Source organism: Ambystoma mexicanum, chromosome 6p (genome assembly GCF_040938575.1).
Source record: "Ambystoma mexicanum isolate Mex_15411 chromosome 6p, UKY_AmexF1_1, whole genome shotgun sequence".
Lineage (NCBI taxonomy): Eukaryota > Metazoa > Chordata > Amphibia > Caudata > Ambystomatidae > Ambystoma > Ambystoma mexicanum.
The window spans coordinates 1,087,767,315-1,087,784,684 of record NC_090935.1 but is presented as its reverse complement, the minus strand read 5'-3'; the positions used below and the strand labels follow the sequence as shown (position 1 = coordinate 1,087,784,684).

At 50.1% G+C, this 17,370-nt stretch overlaps 1 protein-coding gene across 13 annotated transcripts in view; it reads right to left on the bottom strand.

Moving 5' to 3' along the window:
- The window catches only part of CDC14B (cell division cycle 14B), a 1,298,523-nt gene that overhangs the window by 670,587 nt on the left and 610,566 nt on the right, over positions 1-17,370 (bottom strand). The window lies entirely within an intron of this gene.

Here is a 17,370-nt window from a genome sequence, read left to right as displayed (position 1 = left end):
TGGGCACAGAATATAAAATATTCATCCTGCCTCCTAATCAGGCACACTGTTCCATTCGCACATTTGGTAGTCAACCAGTCAGGAATGGTCAACACATTTAAAGCTTCCTAGGCTTCTTCAAGACAAACATGCAGGACGTGAATTCAGAAGTGCATCACAGACACCCATTCGGCCAGATCTGGTAATCACTACACTGAGCTCCCAACTGGGAGTCTCTAGAAGGACATGCCCATATTTGTTTCCATGCTTACCACATGTAATCAGCCTCATTGTGGCGTCCTGCTGACCATCTTAGCCAAGTCGCCATTTTAAAGAGTGCCTGCATCCCTTTTCGTCCAGATAACAAGATGGCTGTAACTGCATGCTGTCTTTCCAGCCAGTGAGTATTTGCTCAAACAGGTTGCCCTTCTTGGGTCTGTGCACATTATAGGTTGACTTTTTGGGACCCTAGCCTGGGAGCCTTATGGAATATAAAGGACACATACACCAAGTTAAATAGCCAGAGAGGTCCTGAATAGTAACTACCTGGGAAGAAGAGGTAGCTTTACTTTACTTTCTTATTTATCACACACAGCAGAGTACCCATGGGCTTAAGGGTGCGAACATAGATGCAGACTAAACAACGAACAGAAAGACATTTATCCTAGCCGGGTTGGATGAAAGCAGAGTTTGTGTGTCTAGTAGAACAGGGGCGTTTTCAATTTCTTCTTAAACACGTTTGTGGATTGTATTTCTCTTAAGTCAGGTGGACGTTTATTCCATGCCAGAGGTGTCGCTCTACTGAAAGACCCCTTCAGAGATTTAGACGTTTTACAGAGACGGGTTTGTATCTGTATAGTATTATTGGATCTTAACTGTCTCTGCTTTACTACAATGCATTCCTTCAAGTAAGACAGCATTAGACCTGTCAGACATTTATATGTGATCAATAGCATACAGACGCTAATTCTAGATTTTACTGTAAGCCAATGTAAGCTACGCCTGGCCTCTGATATGTGGTCCCTCCTCGCTAAGTTTTTGATCACTCGAACAGCGCTGTTTTGTATGACCTGTCGGCACCCAATTTCGACATGAGCTACCCCTATAAGGAGGCTGCAACAATAATCTAACTTTGCACCTACAATGGCTCTAGCTATAGTCTCTGCTGTGTCTTGTGAAATAAAAGGGCAAAGATGTTTAAATAGTTTTATAAAATATGCTGCGGTCGAGACAAGACTGCCCACTTGTGCCTTCATATTCAAGCATTGATCTAAAGTAATTCCTAGTGTTTTAACTTTCCTTTGAGTGTCCATTTTGTGAAACTACTATATAGGGGGCATAACTTTGCCAACTCGTTTACTGAGCCAACCACCATGAGTTCTGCTTTGGCAATATTGAGTGCCAGTCCATTTTGCGCCATCCAGTTTTGTATGTCATCATAAGGAACAAGTTACTTACCTGTAACTGTTGTTCTCCAGCATGGGTCTGGCATGGATTCACATCCTCATGAATATTCCCGTCGTCAGGCTGGGAATCCTCGGTAAAGAAAAAACCAGTATCAGTTTCGTTTCTGATCTGTCTTTCGTAGTAGTAACCAATCACTGATCTCTGCGTCATACTGACCACAGCCAATGACTGCCCTCTGCCTAAGCCCCGCCTCTGGCAGCCATCTTCAGATTTGGAAGCACGTGAAGTGGCAGTATGACCAAGTGAAGAGCCGCAGAGGAGTAGGCGGAAGGGTTCGCATGTGAATCCATGCCAGACCCATGCTGGAGAACAACAGTTACAGGTAAGTAACTTGTTCCTTCTCCAGCATGGGGTCTGGCATGGATTCACATACTCATGAATAAAGAATACATAGCAGTACACACATGCACAACCACGGGAGGTGGCAAAGGCTCAACATTAAGCATTACATCAAACTCAACTTAAGCAAACCTTACCTCCTCACCAGGCTCACCTTAGGCGAACAGGTTGCGCAGCACTGCTTGGCCGACCCTGGACTCCTCCCTGGAATCCCGATCGACGCAGTAGAATTTCGTGAAGGTGTGCGTCGACCTCCACGTAGCAGCCCTGCAGATGTCCAGCAGAGGCACACCAGAAAGGAACGCCGTGGTAGCTGCGATCGCTCTGGTGGAATGGGCTCTCGGACGGCCAGGCAGCGGTCGGTTTGCCAACCGATGACAGTACATGATACAGCCGGAGAGCCATCTGGAAATGGAAGCCTTCGAGAGAGCCTTCCCCTGATTGACAGGTCCAAAGTTCACAAAGAGTTGTGACGTCTTCCGAAAACACTTTGTGCGGTCCACGTAGAACTTCAGCGCTCTAGCCACATCCAGCAAGTGCAAAGTCCTCTCAGCCGGCGACGAAGGCGACGGGAAGAAAACAGGCAACACCAAGGGTTCGTTGAGGTGGAAGTCCGACGGCACCTTGGGCATGAAGGAGGGGTGCGTCCTGAGCACTACCCTCGTGTCGTGAAAAGTCAAGTACGGGGCCCTGCAGGAAAGGGCCTGGATCTCTCCCACCCGTCGTGCGGAGGTGATGGCCACAAGAAACGCTGTTTTCCACGACAAGAACTTCAACGGGGCCGAGTGCAGAGGCTCGAACGGAGGTCCCATGAGCTTGGTCAGCACCACATTGAGCCCCCACGCCGGGGCCTTCACCGGCGGGAACGATCTGAACAGTCCCTTCATGAACTCTTTCACCAGACGATGAGACCACAAGGACGTCCGCCCCGTGGTTCTGGTGTATCGGGAGATCGCAGCAAGATGAATCTTGATGGACGCGTGTGCCAGTCCAGCTTTGGCCAGCGTCAGTAGGTAAGGCAGTACTTGGGGAGCCGTAATCCGTAGAGGGTTAATCTTCTGTGCGTGGCACCAGACAGAGAACCTCTTCCATTTGTGTCCGTAGCATTTAAGAGTCGAGGACACCCTGGCCTTTGCAAGAACCTCTCTGCAGTCGGCCGGTATGTCGTATCCTCCAAACTCTAACGCTGCAGGAGCCAGGCCTGCAAGTTCAGCGACTTCGGGTCGTGATGGAGGATGGCCTCCTTCCCTGGAGAGCAGATCCGCGTCCACTGGCAGCTTGATTGACGGGGACGCTGACAAGTCCAGAAGGTCCGGGAACCATATCTGCCTCGGCCACGCAGGTGCGACGAGGATCATCCTGCACCGTAACCTATTGAGCTGGTTGATGAGCCGGATCAGCAATGGCAATGGAGGGAACGCGTATAGGAACAGGCCCTCCCAGGGGAACGAGAAAGCATCGCCCATGCTCCTCGGCTGGGGAAACCTGCTGGCGAACCTCTGGCACTTGGAGTTCGTCGCCGTCGCGAACAGATCGATCTAGGGTGTGCCCCACGGTCGGAAGAGGCGGTCCACTAGATCCTGTCGTAGTTCCCACTCGTGGCACGAGCGCAGCTCCCTGCTGAGTGAGTCGGCGATGGTGTTTTTTATCCCTGACAGATGAAACAGCACCAGAAACTTCCTTTGGGCGACGGCCCAATGCCACAGGTCCTGCGCATGCTTGGGCAGGGCTGGGGACCTGGTTCCGCCCTGTTTCCTGATGTAAAACATGGTGGTGGTGTTGTCGGTGAAGATCCTCACCACCTTGCCCTTGAGGGATGGAAGGAAGGACCTGAGGGCCCAAAACACTGCACAGAGCTCCAGGACGTTGATATGGAGGGACTTCTCCGTCGGGAGCCAAAGGCCTCTCGCGTGCAGGTTTTCGGTGTGCGCTCCCGACCCTTCCAGGGAGGCATCCGTGGTCACTGTCTCCTGGTGGCCGGGGGTTCTGGAAGTCCATGCCCGGCGTCAGATGCGCGCGGGTGCCCCACCACCGGATTGCTCGTCGGAAACTCTCGTTGAGTGTGATTCTCTCCTCGAAGCTGCCCGTCGTCTGGATCCAGCACGCGTCCAGGAACTCCTGCAACGGGCGCATCCGGAGCCTGCACAGGGGGATGAGGTAGATGCAAGAAGACATCATTCCGAGGAGGGACTTGATGGATCTCACCTTGGCCGCGTCCGCGACCAGCATCCGCTGTACCTTGCCCAGAATGGCCCTCGTCCTTTCCTCCGACGGGGAGGCCAGAAGGGACACTGTGTCGAGCTTCGCTCCCAGAAACAGTGCGTCTTGCGCGGGCACCAGGTGGGACTTGGCGTAGTTTACGGAGAATCCCAGGTCCGTGAGAAGTTGGACAGTCCTTGCCGTGTGAGCCACGGCGAGCTCCCTCGTCTTGGCTCGGATGAGCCAGTCGTCCAGGTAGGGGTAGATGTGGATCCCCTCTCTGCGCAGCTGCGCAGCCACCGGTGCGAGGCACTTGGTGAACACCCTGGGTGCCGACCGTAGTCCAAACGGAAGGGCTCTGAACTGATAGTGACGCCCTTGGACCACGAACCTGAGAAACTTTCGGTGCCCCTTTAGGATGGGAATATGGAAGTAGGCATCCTCCAAATCCAATGACGACAGGAAATTGCCCTCCTCCAGCTGACCCAGGACGTGCTGGAGGGTGACCATCCGGAACGTCTGTGCCTTGATGAATTTGTTCAGTCGTCGTAGGTCTAGGATGGGGCGCCATCCTCCCGTCTTCTTCTTCACGAGGAAGTATCTTGAGTAAACTCCGGAGCCCCGAAGCCTCTTTGGGACGAGTTCGATGGCGCCCTTCCTGAGCATCGCCTTTACCTCCAAGAGTAGTTGAGGGACGTGAAGTTCTTTCCTGGCCACAGGGGGGATGCGCGGGCACCTTCCTTGAAACTCGAGCGCATGGCTCTGGGCTAGGGCGTCCAGCACCAAACGGTCGGTGGAGATGGACTCCCACACGCTGACGAAGCTCGCCAGCCGGCCTCCCACCGGGGTGCTTCGGTGGGGGCCCGACCCCACGGCCGGTTCAGTCCTGCTTCGACGAGGCTTTGCCGCCTTGACCTCCTTGGCGACGACGGCGGGGTCCGCCTGACTTGCCTCGTCCCCTGTAAGCTTCCTGCGACGACGAACGGGCCGCTTGACGGTAGGTGGAAAACCCGCCGCCGGAACCTTTGGAGGCGCCCTTGCCTCTGCCGCTCTGAAAGGGCGGCCGCCGTTGCTGGAGAACCCCGAGAGCCCGGGCCGTCTCCGTGTCCGCTTTGATGGCTTGAAGGGAATCGTCCACTGTTTTCCCAAACAGGTTGTTTCCATCGAAGGGCATGTCCAAGACTCTGGTCTGCACGTCTTGACGGAAGTCAGTAGCCTTGAGCCATCGCCGCCTAAGGCACACGCCGTTGCCCAACTGGCGAAATCCAGTGTCGGCGATGTCCGTCGCAATCGTGATGGCGTGGTCCGACGCCACCTCACCTTCCTGCAAGATCTCTCTCTAGGGCATCCGCCCTCTTGTCGTCCGGTAGGAAGTCCAGCAGAGGGGCCAGTTTGTACCACAGCTCCCTGTCGTAGCGGGCTACGATAGCCAAGGTGTTGGCCGCCTTAATCGTCGCCGCTGCAGACGAGATGACCCTGCGCCCCATCGTATCCAATTTCTTTCCCTCGCCGTCCGGCGGGGAAGTCGATGTGGAGGCTGCACCCCCCCCCCCCCCGCTTTCTTCCTGGCCGCCACGGAGACGACGGAGTCCGGGGTCGGCTGTGCCCAGAGGCACAAGGGGGCCGCGTCAGGGCCCCGGTACTTCTTCTCGTACCGATCTCTTCTAGCGGGCGTCGTGGATGGGTTCTTGAGGAGGGCGAGGCCCTCATCCCAAATATCGTCCAGTAAAGGCACTGCGAGGACTGTCTTCCTCTTGGCCTCGCGCCGTTGATAAAGGAAACTTTCCTTCTCGGATGCCCTAGCGATCATGGAATGAAACGATCCAATCTCGTCGGGCGGGTAAGCCCGGGTGGGAAGTGACGACAGCAGATCCTCGTCGTCCGTACCCGTCGCGGCCGTGTCAGTCCCCGTATCATCCCCTCGAGTCGTGGACGGGGAGGAGGGCTGAACGGGGCGCGACGGCTGAAAAGGAGGTGGAGGGTGAATCCTTCTTTTCTTGGGGGGAGGGCTCCCAGAAGGGCCTGGCTCCGGGTCCCCCGACGGGAGTGGTTCCTCCGCTGGTGGTAACGGCAGTCTCGTCCTTATCTCCGAGCATAAGGACTGTATAGCCAACAAAATGGCTGCCGAGTTGTCTTGCGGCGCTGGTAGAGGGGAGTCCGATGGGCGGTCAGGGGCCCCGTCGGCACCCTCGACGATATCGTCGTCTCCTGCGTCGGGATCCCTCCCGACGGGCTGGTCTTCTTCCACGCCAACGCCATGGCTTAAGACCTCGATCAGCTCTTCCTCAGAGGTTGAGGCCGAATCCACGACGACCTCCTGCCCCCCTTTTTCTTCTCCGCCGGGGGTTTCACGGGGGTCCTGTCGATGGGCACTAAAGAGCACTCCCTCTGCGGTGGCTGGGAAACTCTGAGCCCCGAGGTCGCCACCACTGGTGTAGCCTCCACAGGCTGAGCCAGGGCCGCCGCGACTGTCTCGATAGAGGCCTTGGCCGGATGGATTAAGGCTTTCACCACCCTAGGTGCGCTCACCGCCTTCTCCTTGGGGTGGGGGGGACACTGCCTCGCTCCCACTCCTATGGGGCCTTCGAGCTCGACCGGGGCCTCTCCAGGAGCTTCGCCGGGTGCTCGGCCTTCCTCTTACCCGAACCAGAGCGTTGGCTCGTGGTGGATGGTGCCGGGAGGACGCGCCCTGCCTGGGGCCCGTAGAGCCCGACCGTTCGGCGCTCCCGGTGCCTCGGTTTCTTTTTTGATGGTTGTCAATTTGTTTGACATTGTTTCTTGGATTAATGTACACAAAACCTCATTTTCAGTCAGCGGTTCTTTATTGGGTCCCTTTGGGGTTTCCTGCTCTCTTAATATTTTAAAAATGTCTTTGGTATATGATGAAGACTGTGGAATTATGTTATTAAACATTTCTTTTTTGGCATTAATAATTGCTGTCTTGTAGTCCTTAACTAGCTTTTTATAAAGTGTTAAGCCTAATGACTTCTGACTGTTTCGCCAGACCTAAAATTGTTTTATTTTCTCAGTTTTTCATTTCTGGATGTCAGCTGAGAACCATTTATTGTCCATGTGACCCTCCCGGCAAAGCTTATTCTTCATGGGGGCTAAAGCTTCCGTTATATTATGAAAAGAGTGAGTCATATTATTCAAAGTATCTAAATTCAGAATCTCTGAGGATAAGTCTATAGCCCATGGTTTAATTGCTTTAGCTGTAAGTTTCTTATAGCTTCTGGCTGCCTTAAAGGTCCTCGTCTTAACAATTCTCCCTGCAAAGACTGCTCTTGATCTGGAGATAGATACACTAGTGATCCGACCACGGACAAGGTCAGACCACCAGTTCTGCCATATCCACATTGTGGGCAGCCACCCAGTCCAAGGTATGACCTTTTAAGTATGTAGGTACATCAATCAGATGACAGAAGCCAAAACAGCTTAATGAGGCTTCTAGTGCCCCCGATATGTCTGATTTATTGCCAAGCCATAGATTAAAATCCCCTAGTATTAGGAATTTAGTGCTAGGTTTAAGTAGGTAGGACCAGATTACAGAACTGCCCAGGGAAATCCAGGGCTGCCTTGGGCGCTCTGTAGATAAGTAGGTTATTCAGAGTTGTTTCAGGACTAATCCCGATTTTAATGACAAGAAGTTCTGACCTTGGAATGTCTTCATTTTAGTTTCCCAAATCTCGAATTCTGATATAAAGATGAAAGCTACACCTCCCCCTACCATCTTTCCCATCTGTTTTAAGGATGCTGTAACCCACAGGAATACCTAGTTCTAGCGATGGTTCGGTTGCCTCATTACTCCAGATTTCTGTTAAAGCACAGATATCTGTAAGAGTTTCTTCAATATGAGTAGCCACCTCTACGGCATGCTTGATTAGGGACCTAGTGTTGAGCAGCAGGATTTTTAAGGTTTTAGCTGGAGATGTATCTGAGGCATAGTTGTCTTTGCCTGACTTGATTAAAGAGTTGGCTTGTTGAGGGTAAATAAGGTGCTGCATTCCTAATAAGGTGTTTTTAGTTGCTATGTCATATCTTCCCTCAGTCTGGAAATTCAGAGCTCCCTTCACAGGGGCCTTTAAGGCAACATCCTGAGTTGATACGGGTCTAAAAAGATCCTGCTGGGTAAAACTGCGAGCAATTTCATGTGGAGGGGGTCGTATTTGACTAAGACTGGCTGTTTTAGAGCTAAACCCCTTCTCCAGAAGGCTGGATGCCTTTTCTGATCGAAATGACTGGTCCTCCTCCCCATGGGCCTTGAAAGCATCCTCATGAGTAGTAGGATCTCTGTCAATTATAATCCTGGGTGTGGTAAGGGTTTTTTTAGGCTTGTTGCCACCTTAATGTCAGAGGAGGTCAATAAAAAACGATTTAAGCGCTTAGGTGTAACGATATTACCTTCACATGGGGTGATCACGCAGTTGAAATTCAGCCTATCCCTTGCTGAAACATGAAATCAAAAAAGCAAGAAGGACAGCAGATTTAGTGACCCGAAAGGATTGCCTGTGTATCTAGGAAAACTAAGACTTCTATTCTAATAGTGGCCTACATCCCTCCTTTTCAAAAGTCTCCATGAGGAAATGCAATTGAAAACTCACTGATGCTCATTTTACCTGTAATAGAAACATGTGAAAACGTTTTCGGTGGATGAAAGCCTTAAAATATACAAGACCATCTATCTCACTATGGATGCCTTTGCTGCTTTTGATCCACCCATTCAGTGACAAAAATGCTTGAAGGTTGTCATTTCCTTATGGAGATCAAGGCAGAGCACAAAGCTAACATCCAGCTTATGTAGACCTCTCTGGCTTCAGCTTTGAGTAAAATCAACAGAAGGCAAATGTCTTAATTGATGTGGAACTGTAATATAGCTTTGAGACAGAAAAACAGGGCCACGTGTGTACCACCTCCTTCCTCTGCGGAAGGTCAGAAAGGGTTCCTCCGAAGACGGAGCTTAAGTCTCACCAACCCCACTTGCAGATGCGATGGCCAACTAAAACCATTTTCCGGGTCACAATCTTTAAATCCAGAAGCCATACGCTCAAAAGGGTTGAGCATCCTGGAATAGATAATTGTGTCCAGGTCCCAGACCAAAAGAATGTAAACTCCAGTCAGGCAGTTGACATGTCGCCTCATCCCCCAGGTTACAGAAGAAAAATACTTTCTCCTCTAAAAAGGATTCCGTTTCAATACTTCAGGCAGCACAGCTGCCATGAAATGAAGTACCTGGGCTAGAGTACTCTTGAGTGGGTATGTCCTCCTCCAGACAGCAATGATAGTTCTCTCCATTTTCTTACATATTGACAACGCTCTGGAATATTTCCATATTTGTTTCTGAAAGTAATCTTATAAAGCGCAACATACACCCAAAGGCATGAAGGTGCTAAGGAAATCCAGTGAGACAAATATGTGAGTGGAAAATTACGATTACTGGAATAAAAATGTTTACAAATGAAGAGAGGCCAGATGATCTGGCATACTTCGGGAGCTTCAAAGCTTGTTCCATAACTGAGCAGCTGCGACTGAGAAAACTCTGCCAAGTCTGGCTCTGCATGTTCTAGGCACTAAAATCCAAAAAAATCCAAGAAGGAGCAAAGGGGCCGTACCGTTACATAGCGGCAGAGGTTTTGCTGCAGGTAAACAGGTCCCTGACCACAAAAGGCATGATGAACTAGACGGTGCCATAAACTCAACACGCTGAACCATCGGAAGCCAATGGAGACTATGCCTACCCGAGAACACATGGTCACGAGAAGAAAGGTCAAGAATAGGCCTGACTGCAGTGTTTTGCAGTATCTGTACAGCACTGACCCCCCCTCCCTTTTTTTCCCTGGCACTTTTATCCTCCCTCCTCCCCTGCACTTGCGCAATCTCAATGTCACTTGGCATAGTAAGATCGTTGTCTCTGTCCTCGCTCTGTTCTCCCTTCCTTGCCTTGTCACACCTGGAAACACTTGTGTATAGGTGCGTTACAAATGCCATATCATATATCACATATCATAGCATATCTGTAGCCTATCCAAAAAATAGTCTGGTTGAGCTAAATAGAGGGGATTGCAATAGTCCAATGCACTTAAAATCAAAGAGGCCACCACAGGTGCCCGCAAAGACAGAGGAAGAGACTGAAGTAATTTTTCGAAGTTTGAAATGGTCAGACTGACAGACTACGCTAACCTGAAATGTCCCTGGGCACCATGCTGCTAAGGGCAGCAACTGAGCATAGATGAAAAGCTATATCACCTTAAAAGGGCCTAAGACAATGAAGTGAAAACAGTGGATAAGTGGATATGAAGATGCCCCAACAACCAGTCTGTTCGGGCACCACAGAGCTATCGGGATCAAGTGACTTCCTACTTCGCATCAGTTTGTGGTCAACCTTCACAATTCGAGACATGCGTAGAAAGGCACTGAACGTCTGCTTCTCCCAGGGTAGCAGTACACATGTGCCAAAATCAAACCACTCTATTATCTGGCTCACCATTTTTTGGTGCATAGTCCACTCCTTAGGGACATAGGTGCACATGCTGAGTAAGACTTCTTGGCCAGTGATGCCCCTCTATAGGTAAGAGATCACTGTATGGATTCTCTGTTACAGGCGCTAAACAAAAATCTATTGTGCCAGTCAGCCAAAGTTGGGGAGACTGTTATGGCTGATGGATGAACAGACAACTCGGCACTTCTAAGGATTCAAAAAGAAATGTTTTATTTTGTAACAAATACAGGCCCAGGGTTTGGTTGGACTGGTCAAATGAATTCTGGACTTTCAAAGAAATACAAATAGGGCAATGTGGCTTGTTAAAAGGACCGCAGTCTGTCAGTCGTTTCTCACTTACCTGGGTATCTTTCTCCTGATGGTCAAGCAAAAGTCATTTACTGTCAATGGGAATTTTAAGTGTCCCCAGCATTTCTCTATCTTGGCTCGGTTGCTGCCTTCTGCTGTGATTGTCATAGCAAGAGGCAAGTTATTTACATGGTTCTCTTCACCTGCTGAGCTTGAGCAGCCCGAACTGGTTTCATGCAATGCCACACCCGGCTCAGGATTTGGCAGCTTTGGTTGTGTGGCCCGGGATGCTGGTGCGGCACTGCCACAGTGATTGTCAGCAAAAGGTGGTTAGGCTCCCCATCCACCGGTGTTCTCTAAATCTTCTCTCGTCCTCACAGACATCGCCACACATGCTCTGATCTCATCAATGAACCATAAAGATAAGGTCATTTTCCCCTCCACTACCCTCTTAGCTTCTCTTCCTCTTCCTTGGTGATTCTGCTCTCACACTCGTCTATACTCTTTTGCTCCTCACTTGTCTTCACCCTCCTTTATAGTGTCTTTTCACTGCTGGTCTCCTTCACTTTACTCCCCTCCCCAGGTTTTCCAACTCTCTACTTTGCTGTTCACCATTGCCTTCTATTCTCCATGCCAGGTGGTAACCCTTTCCTTGGCTCCCTTCATTCCTCCTAAACCGTTTACCAACTCCTGCTCTTGCTCTTCTCTCCTTGCACATCCATCTCTGCTCCAGATTGCCATTGCTTTCCTTTTTCTAATGTCCACTCCCAGCATCAACTGAAGGCTGGTCATAAAGCAGAGATCATCCACCTTCCAGGGCTACATAATTTCAACTGTGCTCAGCTGTGGTGTTGCAGAGGCTGGGTTTGGCGACTGGATCTCTAGAGAGATTTTTCCTTGTGTAGCATGGTGCTTCCTGAACCCGTATGATAAAGCCGTTTTTGAATTTATGTCAATTAGGTAGCTGTGGCTGGTCTCCCCTCAGCCACTGTGGGTACACTTAATGCTCGTCTGGTTAGCGATACTCCTGACAGTTCATGCTTTGTCGCAGTGAGTTACCTGCAGGTCTCCCTCCCACTGAAAAATTGTTGGATACCAGTTGTTGGTAGGCAGGGGTGCCCAGACCGCACCAGCATACCTTGCAGAAAGAATACACCAAGCTCCAGCCCACAGACCAAAGCGTGACCAATACTCGCACCAACTCTCAGTCCCAGCATTCAACAGAGCTAAAGCTTGCGGAACCAGCTTTTAAGTACTAGCCCCTAAAGCCTGGAACTCGCTTCCGCTCAGTTTAAGAAATGAAGAATCCCTCACTACGTTCAGAAAAGTACTAAAAACAAAGCTGTTAAACTAAACCGATACCATACTGCACTGCCTCCAACATAGTTCCTCTGTAACTTCGGAACACCCCTATACAATGTCATGTAATGTCTATATTTGCCTCTGTAACCAATGTGATAACATGCACCAAGTGAATATTCTGCAACAGCGCCACGATGCCGCTGGGCGCTTTATAAATCCAAATAAATAAATAAATACAGTGGTAAATCCTGTAGTGGTGTGACCACAAAAGTGATGGGTGGAAGGTTTTGTATGAATCTGTACCACTGGCATTGCTCTGGGCAACCTTCCACACCACCGTTTTTTAGCCCGTCTGCGCCATTGCAAAAGGGGTCCAGCCATATGCAAATCAGTCAGGTACTACCACCAATGGTAGCAGCCCAGCCCGAACTGCTAGGCTAGGTCCCCTCTGCGCAGAAACACAAGCAACCCCAGACATGTTTCGGCCTTGTTGGGCCTCTTCAGTGAGGTGCAGCTTGGTTCCCTATAGCGCAGCAAGCAAGGGACCCACGTCTGGGCATACCCTCTCTCACACAGTGAGACAAACTGTGACCACAAAAGTGATGGGTGGAAGGTTTTGAATGAATCTGTACCACTGGCATTGCTCTGGGAAACCTTCCACACCACCGTTTTTTAGCCCGTCTGCGCCATTGCAAAAAAGGGGCCAGCCATATGCAAATCAGTCAGGTACTGCCACCAATGGTAGCAGCCCAGCCGGAACTGCTAGGCAGGGTAGTGGGTCATGCTGCCTCAGATTGTCCGTGTGCACAACGCTGAGAAAAAGTCCAGCTTAATTTTTTTTTCCTGTGTAGGTTCTTTGTGTTACCCAGATCACTTCATTCCAGGGTGCTGCAAGTACAATGGACCTCAACTTAAAATATACTTTTGGGCAGCAAGGGATTGATAACATGGTCTCTCTGCTAAGGTGGATGGGTGATGAGGCCAAGGTGATGAGTGAAGTAATTCAATGGTCCTGGGGTTTGCTGCAGTACTGGGGCACATGTTCTGCATAATGGGAAAACAATACATTTAAGGGTCATGACTATACCCTTTCCCTCTTTGCAGGCAGAGGATTTCTTGAAACTTTAGTTTGAGTCTGGATTGCAAGCCTTTGTGTCCATTTCTAGATTGGTGATGGACTTTGAGGCTTGGAGAACCATCCCTGTACCCAGTGCGCACAATGTGCATTCACCACTATCCATTTGTTAGTGTCAATTGACTCCTGGCGAGTAAGAAATGGTGTGCTGTTCCTATGTGTAGAATTGAGGTGGCTATTGAATATTTATGGCAGACTTGAAACTTGCCACTTGAAATGTTTTCTCCTGCTGTACCTCCTCTGGGCCCTACATCATACCAGGTGGTGGTACACAGCCTGCATGGCCACCAATTCTCATCCATGTCATAAGACCACGTTCCTCATGTATGTTTGTGCAAAACATGGCTTTGGTGTTAACTGTCGATATATGCCTCTATGGAGCTTAGGAATGGCTAAGAAAATTGCTCATCTTTTCAAGACATTGATATGGTATTAACCAATGCAGCAGGCTAAGCAAGTCCTCTACTGAGAAGATTGTTTATGGAGGCTCTCCGCTCCATGTTGAGTGCTAAAGCGGTGTTCAGTACATAAAATGGAATTTGGGTGCAAGGTTGAGGCCTCGAACCACCAGCTTACTTTGATCTTGTCCTTTTTTAAAAACTTTATTTTCTTTGTGGGACAGCAACTAACAATCCCTGTAAATCGACTTACAAATATCTTTTTCGCTTTTTTTATTTTTTTACCCCTGCTTGCTTCGCACTCTGACAGTTGCATCCCTATGCTGGCAAGAGTCACATTATTGCGGGACCAGGGGAGAAAATACCAAAGAGATCCACAAAACAAAAAGGAGAAAAGTATTCATACCTTATCTGTCCATACGTCTCCCCTGCCCAGACAGCTGGTGTTCCCATAATTTCCCTCTATGACCCGAGCGTGGGGGATTTGCTCCTTCCACTTGGCCATCCCTACCGTTACCTATATATTAATCTACTTGTGTCCCCTCTGGGCCCCCCTCTCATCCCACCCTGTTGCGTGGCTTTTCAGGTGAGCAAGAAGTGTCTCAAGAGTAATGGTCTGAAGCAATAGCTTTTTTTGCCTTCCAAGTATTCTATTAAAGGTGCCCAAGTTCTGTATTATTTCTGGAATCCAATATGGACCAGTGCTGTGATATTTTTTAGGCACTCACTTCCCAAATCTTGACCCATCACTGGGCCAATACGAACCCTCCCGAGTCATTCCAGAATTGTGCCAAATTGTGTCTCGCTGCAATCAATAGGTGGGTTGTAAGTAGGGATATGGGGCCCAAAACTGTACCTTTCCGATCTACATCTCTATAATTTTTCCCAGCGACATTGGGAGAAGGCATCCTGTGATGTCCTTGATTATCTCAGCTATCTTAACGCAGTAGGTTTGTGCCCACCTGAATTTCTACCACATATCGGATGCCTCCTATTTGGTCACATTTTCTCCAGCACTTCGCAGAGTTTGGTGGGGGTGATTTTGTGGATTCTATCTGCCATTATGAGGACTCATTTTATAGGCCTCCTCCTTTATAGTAGTACACTGTAAGGGTGCAGAAGGAGGATACCAACACACAGGTGGCATAGTGCTGGGGAGCTCGGAGGCAGTGCAAGGGCAACTTGACATGCAGGAGCCTGGGCCCGGGTTCAGAGGGTGACCATGTGACTAGTGCACAGAGCAGTCAGGTGCATCAGCAGGGGAGAGGAAGAGAGAAAGTGGAAGTGAAACAGGTGGTCTCGAGTTGCTTCCAGAACAGGAGGTGGTTCTGCTCAAGTTTGAGCAAGGCAGGGAGGCTGTTCCAAAGGGTGGCCCCAGCCGAGGAGATGAATGTGCCCCCAAATCTCTGCTTGGAGAAACGGCTGACCCTCAGAGTGGGAGGTGGATGAGCGAAGAGCTTGAGAAGCAAGATGATTTGGAAGAGAAAGTTGGAGGTAGAGCGGTCCCAGGCCCCAGAAAGCCTTGTGGATGATGCAGAGGGTCTTGAAGTTGATCCTTGCAGCCACAGAGAGCCAGTGAAGAGATTTCAGAGATGGAGAGATACGATTCTGGGCTTGAAGCCAAGGACAAGTTTTGCAGTCCTGTTCTGGATAAGGTGTAAAGGTCGAAGAGTAGAAGCAGGAAGATTTAGAAAGAGGTTGTTACAATAGTCCAGCCTAGGGAGGACCAGAGCTCTGAGATTGTGAGCTTCTGGGGGAAAGTGAGAAAAGGAAGAATACCTCCGAGGAGGTGCATCTAATAGTTTGACTTCTTAGAGCCGTCCGATGTGACGAGAGAAGGAGAGGGTGGAGTCGAAGATGACACCAAGTTTCATAGCCTCACAAGAAGGAGCAGGAAGAGGACCCATAGTGGGTGGCCAGAGAAAGAGGAAAGTAGGGAGCGGGTGTCACACTGAGGAGGATCTCATTCTTACTGGCATTAAAGCAGAGATCATTGACGGCACACTATTCCTGAATTGCAGCCAGACAGTCTGGTATAAGAGAATAAGCAGAGGTGGCTCAGGGGAGCCTGAAAGAGTGTTATCCGCAGAACATTGAAAATTGGAGCAGAAAGTAGCGATGCGGTGGGCAAGAGGTGCCAGGTAGTGGTTGAAGAGCCAGGAAGAGAGGTTAGACCCCTGGGGAAGACCACAAGTAGAGCGAGAGAGAGAGAGATAGAGAGGAAAGACCCCCAGTTGGACCCGAGAGGGTCTGTTGGTGAGAAAGGAGGTCAACCAGGCCAGGGCCTGATCAGTAATACCAAGGTTGTTGTGGAGGCGACTAAGCAGGATGGCATGCTTGACTGTGTCAAAAGCAGAGGATAGATCAAGGAGAATGAGGACAGAAGGGAGATTGGAGTCAAGATTGGAGAGCAAGTCTTCACGAGTGTTCAGGAGAGCAGTTTATGTGCTTCTAGCAGCTCTGAAGCCAGACTGGTGGCCATGGAGGCATCCAACAGATTCAGTATGTAGATTAAGCTGGGAGACGGCCAGCTTTTCCAAGAGTTTGCCCAGGAAAGGAGTGATGGAGATCGGACGATAGTTAGCCGGAGAGGAAGGATCGGCCGAGGACTTCTTTAGAAGGGGGTGCACCAGAGAGTGCTCAAGAGGGAGGGGAAAGTTGCAGTGGCAAAGAACCGACTACAGAAATCAGCCAAGGCTGAAGCAAGGGTGTCTATGTGGTCCTTGATGGTTCTGGATGAGCACGGGAGAACCTGCTTAGACAGGACTTTCATAGATCTGACTTGTCGAGAAACAGTCAGCGGTGAACAGGGGAAAGGAGGATAAAGGAGGAGAGACGGCCTCAGACAGCCTGGAGTAGTAGAGGAGGAAGAGGAGGAAGAGGAGGTAGGGGAAGAGAGGGTGGACAGGATGTCCTGAGTTTTAGTAGTGCAATGAGAGGCCAAGGCCGTGCAGAGGGCCTGGGAGGGAACAGGAGAGGTAGAGACTGCAGCAAGATTGGCCAGCTCCTTGCAGATTTTGAAAGGTTTGGCCGAGTTGTTAGATGCTGCAGAGATGCAGGCTTGGATGTAGGCTCTCTTCTTAAAGAGGACAGGCAGTCCGTACTGCTTTTGGAGCAGGCGGCAGGCCAGTTTGCCAGGGGATGCGCCAGATGCCCTCCGCATGATTCCCTTCCCCTGGTTTAAGTACTTCACAAACAAACAAAGGGGATGCAGATCCTCTAACGCTCTACGTCAGAAATTTCAATATTTGGTATCCCAGCGGGGAATGACTACTTGCGGGCTCAATTACCAGGAGAATGACACAAGGGGGAGTGACTCCCTTCTTCTGGCCTTAGACAAGATGAAAATATCCAATTGTGATGAGGGGCCACGACCCTGGCTTCTCTTCTTTCATGAGGAGTACTTGGTGCACTCTACTGCCAAGTACTGTGACGCAGAAGACGATTGTAATCTTTTCTCTGTGGCTTGGTTTTGGCAGACCTTGCTCACTCTCCTGTCAGGTAGAAAATGACATCCAATGTACTCCCTCTTATTGTTCGCTTCAGGAGTGGTCTATGACCAACCACTGTGCCGAGAAAGGACTTCCAATGCACTTAACTAATTCTGGCACACATGGTCCCCACCTGGACTTTCTCTCCCGTTACCAGCCTCCCCTGGGAGCTCTTCACGGGGCTGCGGGTCTTGGTTCGTGCTGTTCCTTTCTTCTCTGGGTGCGTCTGCGTGGATCTGCTGCAGGTTGTTTCTGGCGGCCGCAGCGCCGCTCCGA